This window comes from Serinus canaria, chromosome 1A (genome assembly GCF_022539315.1).
Source record: "Serinus canaria isolate serCan28SL12 chromosome 1A, serCan2020, whole genome shotgun sequence".
In the NCBI taxonomy this organism is placed as follows: Eukaryota; Metazoa; Chordata; class Aves; order Passeriformes; family Fringillidae; genus Serinus; species Serinus canaria.
Genome location: NC_066314.1, coordinates 65,679,857 through 65,695,798, shown reverse-complemented (window position 1 = coordinate 65,695,798; position 15,942 = coordinate 65,679,857). Strand labels below are relative to the sequence as shown.

At 43.9% G+C, this 15,942-nt stretch overlaps 1 protein-coding gene and 1 long non-coding RNA gene across 4 annotated transcripts in view; one reads left to right on the top strand and one right to left on the bottom strand.

The window, feature by feature from the left end:
* The window catches only part of LOC108962765 (uncharacterized), a 37,866-nt gene extending 29,604 nt beyond the window's left edge, over nt 1-8,262 (top strand). The window contains exons 6-7 of one of the 3 annotated variants that reach the window (XR_003945989.2): nt 7,456-7,514; nt 8,187-8,262. This is a non-coding gene — a long non-coding RNA (uncharacterized LOC108962765). Of the gene's footprint in view, nt 1-1,366; nt 1,482-2,147; nt 2,220-7,455; nt 7,515-8,186 lie in introns of those variants that run through there. The other 2 variants (XR_001991475.3, XR_001991476.3) reach the window with 2 other exon arrangements.
* IQSEC3 (IQ motif and Sec7 domain ArfGEF 3) overlaps nt 1-15,917 on the bottom strand; it is a 51,131-nt gene extending 35,214 nt beyond the window's left edge. The window contains exon 1 of the mRNA XM_018919752.3: nt 15,817-15,917. The gene's annotated coding sequence lies outside the window, so the exon portion shown is untranslated. The remainder of the gene's footprint in view (nt 1-15,816) is intronic.
* Between the last annotated feature and the right edge of the window lie 25 nt (nt 15,918-15,942).

Below are 15,942 nucleotides of genomic sequence, written 5' to 3'. Positions count from 1 at the left end.
TGGAGCCTGAATGGACTCTAAATGCCAGCAAATATTCCCTGACATGATGGTCCTCTAAGCACTGGAACAGGGAGTGTGTGTAAGAGTTTGCAGCACTCCGTCCTACTGCTCTGTAAGGAGGACATCACCTCTCATGGGTGCATCTCTGCTTGATCTTCTGTCACACACAGTGTAGAGCCTGAGTGAGTAACATTCACAGGATATCCTGCATCCACTGGTAATATAAGAGTGCACAATCAGACTAACTTAGACTGGGAGGGAAGGCTGGAGGTGTCTCCTCCAACTCCCTGCTCAAAGAAGGGCCATTTTCAGAGGCAGATAATCTGGGCCTTTTCCAGGCAGCTCTTAAGTATTTCCACACATTAAGGTTCCCTAGGCTCTCTCCCCAGCCTGGACCCATCAATCCCTGTTCCAGCAACACTGTAAGAGAGCTGGTCTCCAGCCTTGCCACAGCTTTCCTCTTTATATGACCATGGATAAACATGATCTGGACCCTGAAGACTGACTCCTTAACTAGACCTTGGACTTGCCTCAGCACACAGACCTACTGATGTCTGGGCTCTGTCTGGCCCTAAGTACCCTCCCCACACCCAATTCTGACCCTGGCCAATGAGGCACAGGGTATTGGACCAACCCAAGTTGCTTAGGAAGCCTCCTTTAACCTCATTAGGCATTTAGGTTATTCTTCAAGACACAGGAGGGCCCTAAGACTGGAAGGAGTATTCAGCCACAGATGTGTGAGAAGCATCATTCCCCTCAGCACTGCTCCCCCAGGAGGGAAGGAGGTCCCTAAGGACTCTGTGCTGGGATAAGGACATCAGCTAAGCACACATACACATTAACCTTGCCTTCCTCCTCCATGCACACTCTGAGCCCAGTGGACACAGCCATGCAGAATGGATTCTGCTTATGCATGGAATTTCCTCAGGGTCAAAATTCGGTCAAGTCAAACTCAGATTCTATTGGAGCACTCCAAGGCATTTTTCAGCTAGATGTTTTTATGCTAAATATAAAATTTTTAACCCCATGCTGGTTTGGCTGTGGTGCTATCCAGGACATAATAGCAAACACTCCTGCTAAAGTGGGAATAGTTTCTACATGTTCTGTTGTGAAGGGAAAAAAAATCACAAAAATGGCTGAACCATTTTTAAGTTCTTTTAGTGTGAAAAAATTCTGGGAACAAACACACACAAAAAAAGCAGACTTATTTCACTTTTGAACAAACCTGGGAAATTTCAGCTTCAGCAGTAAACTTCAGTGACTTTTAAGCAGTGGAAAAAAGGGGTAAAGACTGTTTTTGATTAGCAGTCTGATTGTTACCATTACAGCCCTATGGTTCCACTTACCAAACCTGTATTTCTCCCAGGTTTATTCTCATCTTCAACCTGTTTCTGAGGAAGTGTTTTGGGAAGGCCTACTCTTGGTTTTCTAGAAGCAATGACTGATGAAGCCACAAATAAGAAATAAAATACATTGCTAAAGAAATAAAATACATGGCTACAGTGAAATAAATAAAAACTTAACAAGCCTGACATTTTTCCTCTGTCCTGAGTGACACAGTTGATTTGCATTGGTAGGACACAGGGTTTTGTAACAAAAGAAGGTTCAAGAGCTATTATGGTCACAGTAACAAAAAAACCAAACAGTAAGAACAGTAAGGAGGGGAAGGATAGAAAGTATATGAAAGATCTCTGGGGGAAAAAATGTTATTGGGCTAATTAGGGGGATTCACTTGCTTTCCCTTGGCCAGTAAGCAATCATACTCCCTGGCTGTGGGATGAAGTAAGGGAATGGAGCTGTTGCATGTTCTGTTTCTTGGATGAAAAAATTGGTCTAACCATCTCTAACAATTAAAAGCCTCATGCAGAGATTAAGGTGAGAATCCCAAAGTCCCAGCCAAACTCCAATTAGGTCAATTAGTTTGAATCCCAGCATCACCCCTGCACTTTCAGCTGTATTAAGGGTTACTTGCTGTCCTCAAGTATTATATGCCACCATTATTCACAGCTTTTACAGTCATACAGTCAGGCAGAGAAGGTTTGTTATTTCTTTGAATTCTGTTTGATTCAAAGTTGCAATATTAATGTAAATCGCTTGCAATCAGGTAAAAAGGAAAACTACAAATTTAGCTGTTCTCTTCTTCCTAGATGTTTCTACATGACTTTTATGACCCACAATGAGCCTAGTCACTGTTACAAATAGATTCCATCTGCTGTGAATGTATGTCCTGCTCAGGAACCATCTCTCAGGTATGTCCTGCTCATTTGCACAGTTGACTTGTAAATGCCTGCTGCAGACAGCTTTGTTAACAGAAATGGTTACTACAGACAATCTGACTCAGGACTTATATAAAGTACTGTCCCCAGTCTAGCATTTCAAAACAGGGATATCAGGGTTGTGAGCTGAATCCCAGTGCTTGTTTCAAGAAGGCAGAATGGTGACAAAGCTCTCACTGAGACAATTCAGCAGGCACCCATAAATATTTTTATTTAGCACAAGTAAATCAGACTTCTGATACTTAGCTTTTATGTGCAGGTTTCTCAGGAAGATTTTATATAAGGATTAGAGTAAGGGAAGGATGAAGGGAGAAGATGGAGGAGAAATGTTATAATATGAGGTTCTTTCACATTATAACATTATAAATGTTATAATGAGGTTCTTTATTACTCTCTTTTCTCTCCCTCCCTGCTCTTATGGAAGCATAAAGACCAAATCAGTGACACTAAATTACCAAGCCAGTGAAGCCATATGTCCATTTCTAGCTGTATCAACTCCACATGTCTGCACAGAGCTGTTGTGTCACTGTGTGTCCTGAGAGAGATACGACTGCTTTGCACCTGCTAGAGCATCAGGATGTTGCACTTTTTTGCATACTCCTCATCACCTCTTTGCTGCTGGAAATACATGTTTCCAGCTGAGAAAGGAGCTGGGAAAGGAGCTGGGAAAGGAGCTGTTTCCAGCTGGGAAAGGAGAAGTGCAATTCTAATTGACAACTGTGGAGATGAACCATGGAAACTGTTGGAATTTGACTGTCCTGCTTAGACATTCCCATACTTCATGACTTAGGAAACAACATGCAGCCCCTTCCCCTCAAACATCTCAAGGCCATTTCAAGGCAGACCTGCAGGCAGGAACACACACCAGTTGGATGCTCCAGACATTCCATTCCATTGCACCACTGTCAAATACCAGAATCAGTTCACTTTTCTGAGAGGAATTTTCAGAGCTCTCAGAGAAGTGTTTGCAGGGTGGCCGAGAGACTAAACAGGGCTCAAGGACCAGAAGAGCCACTCTTCTCAAGGACAATAGTGTTAGTCCTGTAAGAAATTAAAACTGAGCTTTCTCACTGATCACTCCAGAGCTGCAAAGCTCCCACGTGGTCACCACACAAAACTCATCTCTTTGCACCTTCTCTCCTTTTCCAAGAAGAAAAAAAAATGCACATAAATAAGAGCAATAACAGAGTAAAAACTAATAGCAGTGGTTCCTCTGGATTTGGTGGGAGGTTTAAGGATCCAGTCATTGAAGAAGAGAATGTTCTTGTTGCCAGGTACAATGGTTATGCAAAAAGGTCTAGCTAATCATACAGAGGGAAGCTAGGGCTGTGAGGTGTTACAGAAGTACTGCAGAGACTGATCTTTGCTTTTTTTTGTGTCTCTCTGTCACTCCAGGAGAAGACCATATTTCTGTTTCCCATATAAAACTTACCAAATGCCTTCTTCATAGTATTTGAGATCACTGAGCAGGCTTGTGACCTGTAACTGAGTCAAAGACTGCCTGGACTAGTTGTGAAAGACCCCAAATTTTATGCATCCATTTCTCAGTGCTCCTTATGAGGATTGGTTGGTTATAGTACATATACTGTTCTTAAATTGCTGTAAGTGAATAATAGTCTGATTCATTGCCTCTCATGGCCTTAGACTTACATGAGACTTCAAAGCTTCAGAGATGTCAGAATAAAAAAAAACCCTACAAAGTACCATATAGAGAATTAGAAAAAGTGTTCACTATAATGCCAGTAGAATGGAGTCCAGAACCCAAGTCTGCAAGAGCCTGTACTTCCTCTGTCTTTCCTAAGTTTTCCTGTTCAGGAAAAAAAAAACCAACACCAAAAAAACCCCCAACAACAAAACCAACTGCTGACTTAGCAGGGTCCAAAGTGCCTTTTCAGTTTATTTCACTTCAGTGTTCCCTGAGGATACCCATGACATGTGGTGAATGGGTTCATCAGAATTCAATGGGGAAAAAAAATGGCTGAGACAGGCTTGGTAATATATTATGGGACCTTTTCAAGGTTCAGAGATTTCTGACATGCAGGGGGCCTGAGTGCAAAAGAATTGCTTCTGATTTGCTTACAAGTTCAAGTTTTAGGGTGATTTGGAGGCAATGCTCTCTGGGAGCCTGCTGAAACTGATGGAAGGCAAAAATCTCCCCTGCCAGAAAGGCAGGGAACTTGGAACTTGATCTTGGCAAATCATCCCTTGCCAGCCAAGCTGCAGTTTTCTTTGACAGTCTCCCCCAGGGAAGACAAATACAGGAACAAGATTCTGATTTTGTCTACATTCACATAACACCTTGCAAAGCAGTGGCATCAAGCCATCTTCTCACACTAGTTTTACCCAGGAGGAATTAATGGTAATTAGCCAAGCTCATTACCCATCCCAGAATATATTACTTATTTCATAAAAGGTCTGGCACACACACACCTGTAAAATAGATTTGACAGTATGGTACAGTAAATATATTGGAAATCAATTAAATTTAACATCCCTTAGCACAGACTGAACCAGGCAACATCTTTTCAGCATCACTTGAAGTTTTTTTTGGTGAGATGTACATAAAGCAGACAGAGAATATGCAATAATACTAGCAAGACCCTCCTGTCCCACAGGGACCAACATGTCAGTGCCTTCATTTCAGATTGAGTCTTTAAACTTGATCTCCATGTGCTGTGTAATTCCCACAGTGTCGTGTTGTTGTGCCTTTTGCTACAGAACAGCACTACAGGAACTAATTGTTTCTGAAGCACCCCATGCCATCCTGGTGCAAAGATGATTGTCCAGGGGTCAGACTGGGCTGGTCACCAGTCTGAGGGCCTGGGTCTGCAAGACAAATTTCATCTACCAGAGGACTAATGCTTTTCCAAGAGGACAGACAGGCTTCTCTAGAGGGTGGCTTGGAATAGCTAAGGCAGCTCTCACTTTATGAGAAGTGGTGTTCATGGTGCAAGGCTGGCTGTTCTGAGTGGTGTGGGTGGCTGTCAGAGTTTTTTTCTTGTAGTTCCTATATGTGTCTGGATGACACCTCAGAATGGCCCTTGGGTCACCTCTCTGGCACACCCCTCTTTCCTCCTCCCATCCATGTTTCACCAGCTGCAGAGCACGAGGCTCAGCTTAGGAAGTGGAGCCCCTTTCTGAGCTGCCTGTCACACCTTGGGGCTTGGCACCCCGGGCTGGTTGCTGTGCTGTCTCGGCAGGTTAGACACAAGTCCCACAGCCTGGCACTGCAGACAAGGTTACTTGTGGCTGTTTCAAACAGGGCACTTGTGCTTCACTGAGGTGTGAAGAGCACCAAGTGGACACCAAAGGCATAGGAGGTCCTCCTCTGCAGGGTTTAATTAGTTTTATTTTAACCCCAGACCTCTCTTGCTTCTGCAATGTTTGGTAAACACGACCTTTTAGAGAAAGGAAAAACAGATGGCACCCTGCATTAGTGTTACTGCCCGCTCAGCACCCCGGGAAAGAGAAACTTGGCTTCTCAGCAGCAGTCTTTCTGCCACTTTGAGTCAGATCTCTTGGCTTCTCATCCCTGAGGCAGGTTTGAACATCCCCAAATTCGCTGACAAAAGCCTGCCGGTGCAATCATGCAGAAGATAGAATTTCACTGCTAAAATGAGATGAATTCAGGGCTGGGAGGCAGCAGAGCCTCTACAAGGCAAGGAAAGCTTGCACATCCCTCAGCCCATTGCCCTCCCAATCCAGCTATGAGCTGGGTGAGGGACATGGCTCTTGTTATTTATAGACCTGGGCAAGGACTTCTGTAGTCTTTTTCTACCTGCTGTAGTGGACTCTAGGTTGGACTGCACCTCTGGGCTCCTTCCTGAGGGATCAGGGTAATGGATTTGTCAAGGCAGAGAGTGAACTACTTCACAGATAGATCTTGGTGTAACTCAGATAAATTTTGTTTCTATTCTCAAGTATCTCAGCTATTTCATCTCTTGTGATTACTGCAGCCCAGTAGGTCACTGCTCGTGTCAAACCAAACAGAAAGAAGCCTTTTCTCCTCAACATAAAGAGGAACATGGCCATAAATCACCATCCCCCTCAATACAGACAATGCATTCACGAACTTTATCCAGATTTTAACTTTGCCACTGTGCTCAGATCTAGAGGCTTGCATTGCCCTTTGGCTGAAGACCAAGATAGAAACAGCATGGTTAGCATTCCCTCCTCCTTTCCCCAATGCAGTGACCACCCCCACAGCCTTATGCAGTAGGCACAAAGCTCTACTTTTCCAGTTTTTAACCTATTTTTTCTCTGCTGCTTCCTTACACTCTGATCCACTTCATGTCACATTTCTTCCCTGAGGCCCCATTTCTTTTTCTATCTTTTTCAAATTCCCATTTGGAATACAGGATGACTTAGCAACTTATACATTTGGCCACACAAGCTCATGTTTCCCTGTGGAACCTAAACTTTTCTTACCTATGAGGAATGGAAATTATTCCTACCCCTATTCTCTGTAGTCAGACATGGAACTTTTGGGGCAAGATCATAAAAACCTCATGAAGTTTGCCTAGACTCAACCAATCCTATTGTGTTGTTGAACAGTATCCTGGCTGGTGTTTACGAATGGCCTGTGGATTGCACCTTCCTCAGTGGAGGATCTAGCCCAGTATGCTCTATTTTAGGACATTCTGTATAATCCTTATCAGATCCAGTTGTGCTGTAACAGCACAGCAATATTTTTCACAACACCATTCTGCACCATTCTGATTTGTGCATCTCCAATTACCCTCTCACATCAGTGCATCCTGGGAAATTACAAGAATTGGTTATATTTTGCCAGTGGAGGCACATGGAAAAAAGCACTAGCAGTGTATACACAGGACAGCCTATCATCTCCATCTTCCCTCTTTCTGCAAAAGAGGGAATGAGAGAGATTGCAGTCAACCTAGACACACAGACAACAATAACAGTGTAATAACCTGTGTACAGGGAGGCAGCACCATACCAGTGTGGGACACAACAAAGGTGACACACAGCTCTAATCACCAGGCAATTCATTTCCAATGCTACAATTTAAAGGTGTGTGTCTAAAGAATCAAGGTGCCAAGCAGAAGTTGTTAAAAGTTAGTGGAACACACTTCCAAGTGATGTGGCCAGAATTAGGTTTCACAGTCTCACAAGAAAAATCTCACTGAACTCACATCTTATTTATGACACTTTTCTGCAGGATGATATTTTCTCACAGAAGATGGAGTAGTCTCCAGCTATTCTGCAGTTTTTGAACAGGTGAGATGACTGTCCAAAATACCTCCCAACCTGTTTGCATGCACTCCCTCAGCTATCTTCTGTTTGCAGAACTACTCAAAGCAGCTGTACAGCGTGCTCCTCTTCAGCATTTCAGACTCTTCAGTTCTTCCTGAAGCATGTTAAAATCTGCCAGGGCCACATGCAGGAGAAGGAATTCTAGTGCACAGAGATGTTTTTCCAAAGGGAGAGCTTAGTGTATCCATGCACAGAGCCAGTTCCATAGGGGTGAACAAAAGATGAACCTTCATAGGAGTGAGTTAGTGCTGCAGAGCACCAAAAAGACAAAGGCCTTTGGATTGGCATCACACTATAAGAAAATGTGTAATAAAAGGCCACAGTCTCATTGTGTCACAGCCAAAGAATGCTGGCATGAACAGCATTATTTCAGACAAGGGTCCTGCTCATTTATCTTCTGCTCATATTTTCTTGTTCCCTGCAGTTCCTTCTTTCATTTACACTATTTTTTATCTTCCTGCTTTTCCTGCTACTTCTCTCCTGTTATTCTTCTTCTCTGTATAGTGCGTTTGCCATCCATTTTTCTTACAGTAGCACTGTTACATTTGTTAATTTTTTGGGATGAGTCTCTCTCCCTTTTTTTAATCCTCAACTCTTTTTTCCATCTCTTTGCCCTATGTGTCTATTTCTTGAAAGCCATTAACAATCATGTGGACAGAGGGCCCACAGAAAACACCTGTCAAGTTCAACAGAGCACACCTTGGTACAAAAGGTATGGAATGGCTCCAATCTGGGGGTGTGAGCATCTTGACTGATGCAGATCAGGTCAGATGATATTAGCAGAAGATTAGGATGAATGGTGCGAGCTCCACCATAGCCCATCTGCCGTTATTTTACAAAGCATCTGTGCCCATTTTCTAGTGTTAGATACAGGGTGATTTCCAAGGCTGGCACAGCTTCTTCCCATGCATGTCTGTAGCATTATCACACAGAAAATACAGGATAGAGCAGGTGTTTATATTTCTGTCCCCTGGTACCAAAAAGTTGCGATGGTATGGACAAGAAATTCTTTGCAGTGTAGGAGAGAGAATGTAAGGAACATCTGCAAGCCACAGTGAATTGCCCAGTATTAATGCCACTAACTGATCTCAACAGCTGAGGAGTGTGGCTCCCACAGCTGTAAAGTTGGCTTTGATTGATTCCCTTGCACACATATCACCATGGCCCAAGAAACAGCAAGTACTGGCACATGTGGGAGAAAAGCACTTGAATCCAAGTCTAAATTCCTCTAGGGCAGGACCCACATAAGCCACAGAAGCAACAGGGGAAAATAAAGAGCTGGAAGAACATGTGGCCAGGCAATGGCTGGATACAGCTTCAGGCTCTCAGAAAATGTGTCTGATGGGCATCTTTGCAGTTTCGAAATAGGATACTTCAAGAGTGTTTTCTTCAGCCTCTCTCTCCTAGCATGTTCCACCTTCCTGAAGAAAGGTGTTGATAGTGGCAAGCAAAGCAACCAATGTGACAGGGAGACTTTAGATTCCACCAGAAGTATTTTTTCCTGTTGAAGAGCCAATCTATTCCTCACTTTACTTCTCCACCCTCATATTCTCCACACTTGCCTGAAAGTAGCTGCACCAGCTGTTGAAGAGCAGCAGGGAAATTCCTGTGTGGGAGAGAGTGCCAAAATGTCCTGGTGGAGCTCTTTTACAGGACTGAGACAATGCATCTGAAACTGACCTCCTGTTTCTTTGCTATGGTTCCATAAAGAGCCATTCCTCCCAGGTCATAGTACCAGAAGATTTTCCAGCTATACCTCCCTGCAAGAGATTCCCAAGGTTGTCGGTAACTATGATGTTAAGGATGTTTTCCAAAATATTTTTTGCCTATAATTTCAAGTGTTTGCATATTTGCCCTAAATCTACATTCACTAAACATCTTTGTGATTCTGGCCTTAGGCTCCTGCAAAGCAACTGAAGCTGCTAGTCCTCACTGTACAAAACACCCACAAAAAGTGAGGAGTCTGCTAACTCCCAAGCTTAGGAAGAGTTCAAATCTGGGTCTAGATATTACTCTTGGCTCACGTCTTTGTGTCAGACTGAAATCAAAACTCTAAAAACTGTGAGCTGGGGAATATTTATGTGAACTTTGTTGACCCATGTCTGCCTGTTTGCAGCTTCCTGCAATCTCCAATGGTACTATCTGGAACAGGGTTATTAAGTCTAAGGGGATGGAAGAATAAGAGATGAACTGTTAAGAAAAACTCTTTGTGCCCATGACCTCAATAAGAAAAAGAAATGAGAATCACAAACAGGATGTGCTAGCAAAGCAGAAATGTTGCTCCACCTTATGTGTGTTTTCAAAAGCAGTGCTCTGGAAGACTTTGGGGGAGTGAAAGAAGCCAGACTGTGAACTTTGTGTATGGTCATTTGTGCTTAGAGTACCCAAGACCATGAGTGTAGAGGCTTGCTTTGCACTGGGTGTAGAGGCTTGCTTTGCACTGTCCACATACTGTTAAGACTGACCTGGAGTCTTCTTCATTAAGAATCAGAGAAGAATTCAGCCTCCATGGTGCACTAATTGTAGGAATATGCACTTGACACTGCCAGCTGGGGACCAGTTAGGCAGAGTCATTACGCTTCTTTAAGTGGAAGATTGTAGATCTGATTTGATACAGACTAGAATCATCATCATGCTTCACACCTGAGTCAAAGCCATGGAACAGCTCTGAGCTGAGATGAAGCACTGACCTCCTGATTCTATATACACTATCCTGCCAGTAATCCTAAATCAGAAATTAAAATTTCCCATTTCATGAATTGGATTTGCATTTGTCCTGTCAGGTAAGGTCAATCTTTCACAAGTTCAGATAAAATGTTGAGTAGTTCAGTTGTTTAACTGTAATGCTTGAAGAGCCACTGTCCACCTGTTTATCAAGGTACTTCAGTAATGTCCAGAGTGAGCATCCACTTGGAGAGTGGTTCAGTTCTCAACAACTTCATTGCCCTCAGCCTTAAGGGACATAGCAATCACAACCCAGAAAAGGTCTTGGGAATTTTTCAGGAGGATCTAACTGCTAGAGAAACTAAAGTGACCCAAGGGCAAAGGGAGAGCTGTAGCAGAAGGAGAGATGCTCCTGGGCTACAGCAGTGAGAAGTCAAAGAGGGATGTGATGCTGTGACTGTGCAGTGGATAAAATTCATGGCTCCTTTGTGCCAACATCTTCCACCATGATTTCACAGGACAAAGAACAAATGCATGTTCAATGGAAACAGAGAGTTCAGGAAAAGAGACATGAAGAGTCAGAGACAGGGCTGTCCAGGAGTAAATTAAATCAAATTTTGGGCTTTAAACATGTGCTGCTGAGGGTGCAGCATACTCATGCAGCTCAGAGAGCTATCAAGAAAGATGTTTGAAGGTTTAGTTTGAACAAACTGTCCATAATCTGCCCATCCACTTATCAGCCTCCCACATATAAAAATGGAGCAACCAGCTCCAAGGGCTTCCTCCAGCAAGAATGGTGGAATTCACATTTCCATTTCAGAACTTTGGTAAGTCACAAGTGGGGCAAGAAGGAATTTCTCCAGAAATGCAAGGAAGGCTGGCTTGGAGAAGTAGCCAATGGTTCACATGTCTCCTTACCACTAACTGGTGCCAGGAAGCAGCCAATGGTGACAAATGGTGACAAATCCAGCAGGCACTTTAGAAATTAGTCCACAGGGGTTCAAACCTTAAACTGTATTGAATTATAATTTCATTGGACCATAATAATGAAGTAAACATTTTGTAAATTAGTGGCACTAATCATGTTTTAACCCTGATCTAAGCAGCAGTCTCCCAATTGGAAAGTATGGAAAATATGAACAGAGCCAGCTTTTCCAAAGATGTTTCAGATTCTAGTACTTCTTCCAAGTACACATCCAAGCCCTTCCAGAAGATTGCTCTCTCTTCCTGAGAGGACTCTTTCCTTTGCCTTAAAAGCAGGTCAGGTCTCATCTGCAATTCTTCCACAATGCTTCAGCACTCCAGTGCTATTCCCAAGTCCATTACCAAAGCAGACTTGCCCCTGATGCTTAAAGTTTTCTGTAGAACTTTTCCCATCACAGGAGGAGAGGTGATTTTCTGCTGATTTCCTATTCAGCACCACAGAGGCAGACTCCGAAAAGCCTGTGAAAGGCAACTGAATGAATATACTGTTCCCTCCAATTGTGACTCCATAATTTCCTCTCATTACTCTAATAGAAACAAATCTTTCTAATCTCAGCCCTATTACCTCACACAAAGGAAAATGGTCTGTAATCCCGTTAGAACTGGGCTGCTGCTGGACACATTTTAAGGTCATTGTTCTGGGATGCCAGCCTTCACTCTATGTGACTGGGAGAAGTGGGAAATGCAATTACTAGGCTATTCAAGTCCCTAGAATGAAACCCTGCCATTAATAGGCAAAAGCCAGTGAGAAAAAGAGCCGTTGCTTTATGAAATTACAGGGTTTGGCTAAATTAGAGTCTAATCAGCACCTCAGTACAGGAGCAGGGTTAGGTCCTACTGCCATCTCTGGAGTTTCTTCATGTCACTCAACCAGATATTTGGCATCCCCTCTGGAAACCCAACCTGCAAGATGGCTTATGGTCATGAAGCTGGTGGTGTACAAGTCCAGTGGAGACAATGGTAAAGGATTTATACTGTCCTTTGATATGGGAAAGCCCTTAGAGTTCAGGAACAGAAATCTGCCTGCTGCTGCCATCACCCCATCCAGCTCATCCAGTACTTTGGCTTTGAGCTTTTTGGCAGAATCTGGGATCAAATCTGTCTCAATATTCATGGCCTACAGCACCAGTTTTGCTAATTGCTGGTGCAACACAGCTAAGCAGCCAGGTGGGAAATTTGCATTGCTAAACTCATGGAGATGCAACTTCCCCACAAGGAATTCACACTTGGGAGGAGAGAAGGGGGCTCACTCTGCTTGTGGCAGCCAGTGAAGCAAAGCAGAACAAGATGAGTGGGAATAATCTCAACCACCTCATTGAGATGGCTCTTGTTGAGTGGTTAGAAACTGACATGTTCCTAATCACTCCCATCCATGTGAGGCCAAGGCATTTTTATCTGGCAGCAAAGAAAGAGTGAGAAATCTTGCAGAGAAATGTTAGGGAAGACCCCACAAGAACAACAATGACCATCACGAACCACAAGCAGACACAAATTTTTGTACCAGATTGTTCCTGGCATTCAACCTTCAAATGTTATTCCCTGCATTTTTTTTTCCTCCTGTCCCTCTCTTGAGCTGTATGGCTGCTCCTGCTGGTCTCTCCTTCAGTCAGCCACTCATCTCACTGCTTTGAAGTCTCCCTTTCTCCTTCTCTGCTGTGTTTTTCCTCAGTCTCCCAAAGGACTCCTGTCCCACAAGACGAGTCTGGCCTTCTGCTGAAAACAGAACTGTTCTTGCAGGTCCCAGACAGAAGGGATGTGGGCTGAGGTACAGCTCCTGCTAGAGGAGGAGGAAGCAGCTGATCACCACTGGAATCTCCAAGTCCCTTGAAGAGCTGAGAGTCACTTCCCTGTTTATGCTCTTTATTAGTCCCTATTCTCTTTAATCGGCTTAGACTGATGAGCCAAGGCAGCGGTAGGGATCAGCCAGGCTGTTTAATTAAAGGATTGCAGCTCAGCCTTGCAGTTTGGGGGTTTGTGTAAATGAGCTGCAAGTACATTATTTAATCTGCTGTGCTGAGATGAGTTGGGGCATTAATGAAGCAAACTCTAATTAAAACTAGATGGCTGATGGTTATTAGTGTCATCAGTTCTGACAGGATTTATCTCATTTAGGGAAATCATCAGAAGGGGAAAAGAGAGAATAAACCCGAGCTGGTTTATCAGAATTCACAGCAGCACCACATGTGACTGGCTGTCCATTCAGTGGGACATGGAATAGCTGCACAGGGAGCCCCTGTGTACCAGGCTCTCCCACCAGGAGCCCTGATGAGCTTATTCAGGGATATGCTTAGCTCACCCAGGAAGTGATTGCCTATTCAGTGACCCACATATTTCAGTCTTGACTGAGTTTTGTTCTGCCTTGGTTTAATGGGGAACCTGCTCATGATTTAAGCAGGGTGACAGACTCTGTAAATGATATGATGTGCTTCTCCTAGAAGCCTACTGAGCCATTCCAGAACACCATATGGATACCAGCTCCATGCTGACTCTGTGTTTTTCCCTCTCTGACATTCTTTTGCCTTCCTCACTGCACTGTATATGTAACTTTGGACATAAAAGAAGTCCAGGGCTGACTGCGAGACCTGGCAGAGACTAGGAGAGGTTTTATGGCTGGCATAAAGCTTAATAGTGAGTTTAATAACTCTCTGCTTGTTTCTCACCTTCAAATAGCCATGGTGGCTTCAACCATCTTTATGTCTGCATAGAATATTGTGTCACATGGAGAGGGATTCAGGACTGCTGTTGGGATCTGGAAGCATTAGAAATGGCAAGGACACAAGAAAGGCTGGGAAAAAATAAGGAATGCATGAGGTCTGCAGTCTGGGACAAGCTACAAAAGGCATCAAATGGACAGGCATAGATCAGTAGGAGAAGTCCAGATGCAACATGCTATAGGGCTCATTGTCATTCATCCCCAGTTCAGGAATTCCTGATGGGGAATGACTCAAATGGCTCAGACTCATCTTCAGATGCAACTTGCCAAAGCTGTTAAATTACTGAAACAGGTGATCACTCCTTCCTCAATTTATCTGTCAAATCCAAGTGGAAGGAGTGCAGGTAAACTCAGGCTCAGAGGATAGGCAGGGCCTTTGGGAGTCAGCAGGACAAAAGGAAGGCCTGACAAAGAACATGACAAAAATGATCCTAGAGCTTTGGCCTTGTAGAATAAGAACATTCTAGAAACGAAGGGATCTGATCAGAAATAAGATGGAGGCCGGGACAAGAATGGGGCAGGGTCAAGGATGAGGTTAAAAAGATAGAACACTATGGTAAAACTGATCCTTAGTTCTAGACAAACTAGAGCACTTAAACAAAACCCTCTCACTCCGGAAATTTAAGGGAGGGGTGGCTTTCCCTACCACAGAAATCTCCATGGTCTCCTCCTCTGCTGTCTCCTTTTCCTTGCCAGCATCTCCCCATCTGCCATGACAGAGCTGCCATTTAAACTTCCCCAGTGCCTGAAAGCCCTCAGCACAGACTGGTCATGGGGATTAACCCTTCCATCTTCATACACAAATGGGCAAGAGAGGTCCTTCTTTACCCCGTCTCCAAGTGTGGCCAAACCAAACTTTTGAGCATACACACCCACCCATCCCTCCTCTCTTCACAGTTGTCCAGCACTCACACTTTTTCTTGGAAGGAAATCAGAAACCGCAGTCTGCTCCAGTGAGTAGAACAAGACAAATGTAATTATAAAAATGCAGTAACCTTACTACTGCAATTCAACTGCCCAGTTCTGTTCAGAGCCCTGCTAGTAACGCCAGCTTTTTACACAGGTGCCAAAGGAGGTAAAAGTCTAGCAGTGTAATGAGAGACGTCTTTCAAGAGAAACTTCTTTGCTGTTGTCAAAGGGTGATGAGGCCTGGGAAACAGAGTAGGTCTGTAAGAGGTAAGGGTGGGAAGCCATGAGAGGGGAAGGAGATGGCAAGAACAGAGGGACAAGGCCAAATGTGGAAGCTAAATGCAGTGTATGCATCTCTACTACCTCTAAGGCTCTTTGGATCCCTTGGTCTTGGCACTGACATCTTTCCCTGATGAGGAAGAGCTGAGAACTGCTGGTGTCCCCACACCTGGCTGCACTGGATACAAGCTGGTGATGGTTAATAGTACCTGTCTGTAGCTATTCTTCACTGGCAAGCTCACACAGGTAAAAATGCTGCCCCCACCCCATCTCAGGGTATGTGAAGAACCCTGAGTTTTTTGGGTGAATTTTGCTGTACTTAAAATGTTATAGTGTGTGTGTCCAGGAACCTCATAGCATGAGGTAATTAATTTGAAGGACAAGAGAGAAGCTTGTGTGTGTCAGTGCCACATACAGTAAAAAGAGGTACAAGCATGAATGTGGGTCAACAGAAGTGGATGTTTGAAGAGAGGCTGAAAAAACATTTTGTGTGTGTGTGAGTGGAGATTGAGGGGATTTTCAGGCAATTACACAACAGTACAAACAATAATCTTTGGAAGGGAAAAGAGGGGCAGCAATGCTGGGAACATGGGATGGAGGGGAGGATGGAGTAGGATTGGCATGTGTAATATGTGAGTTTTGTCTGGGGCAGGAAGATCAGTGATGCATGATAAAGAAGTAGAAAAAATAAAGGTCTTGCTGACAACAATTTCCCACCTTGGTGAGGAGTCTGGAGATGAAGGCTTCTGCTCTGTGTCAGCTGCTGGACAACAGAACTGGTGTAAAACAGTTTCATTCCTGTAAGAAAAAAAAAAAAACACAGTGGGTCAGTGTTCACTCAGC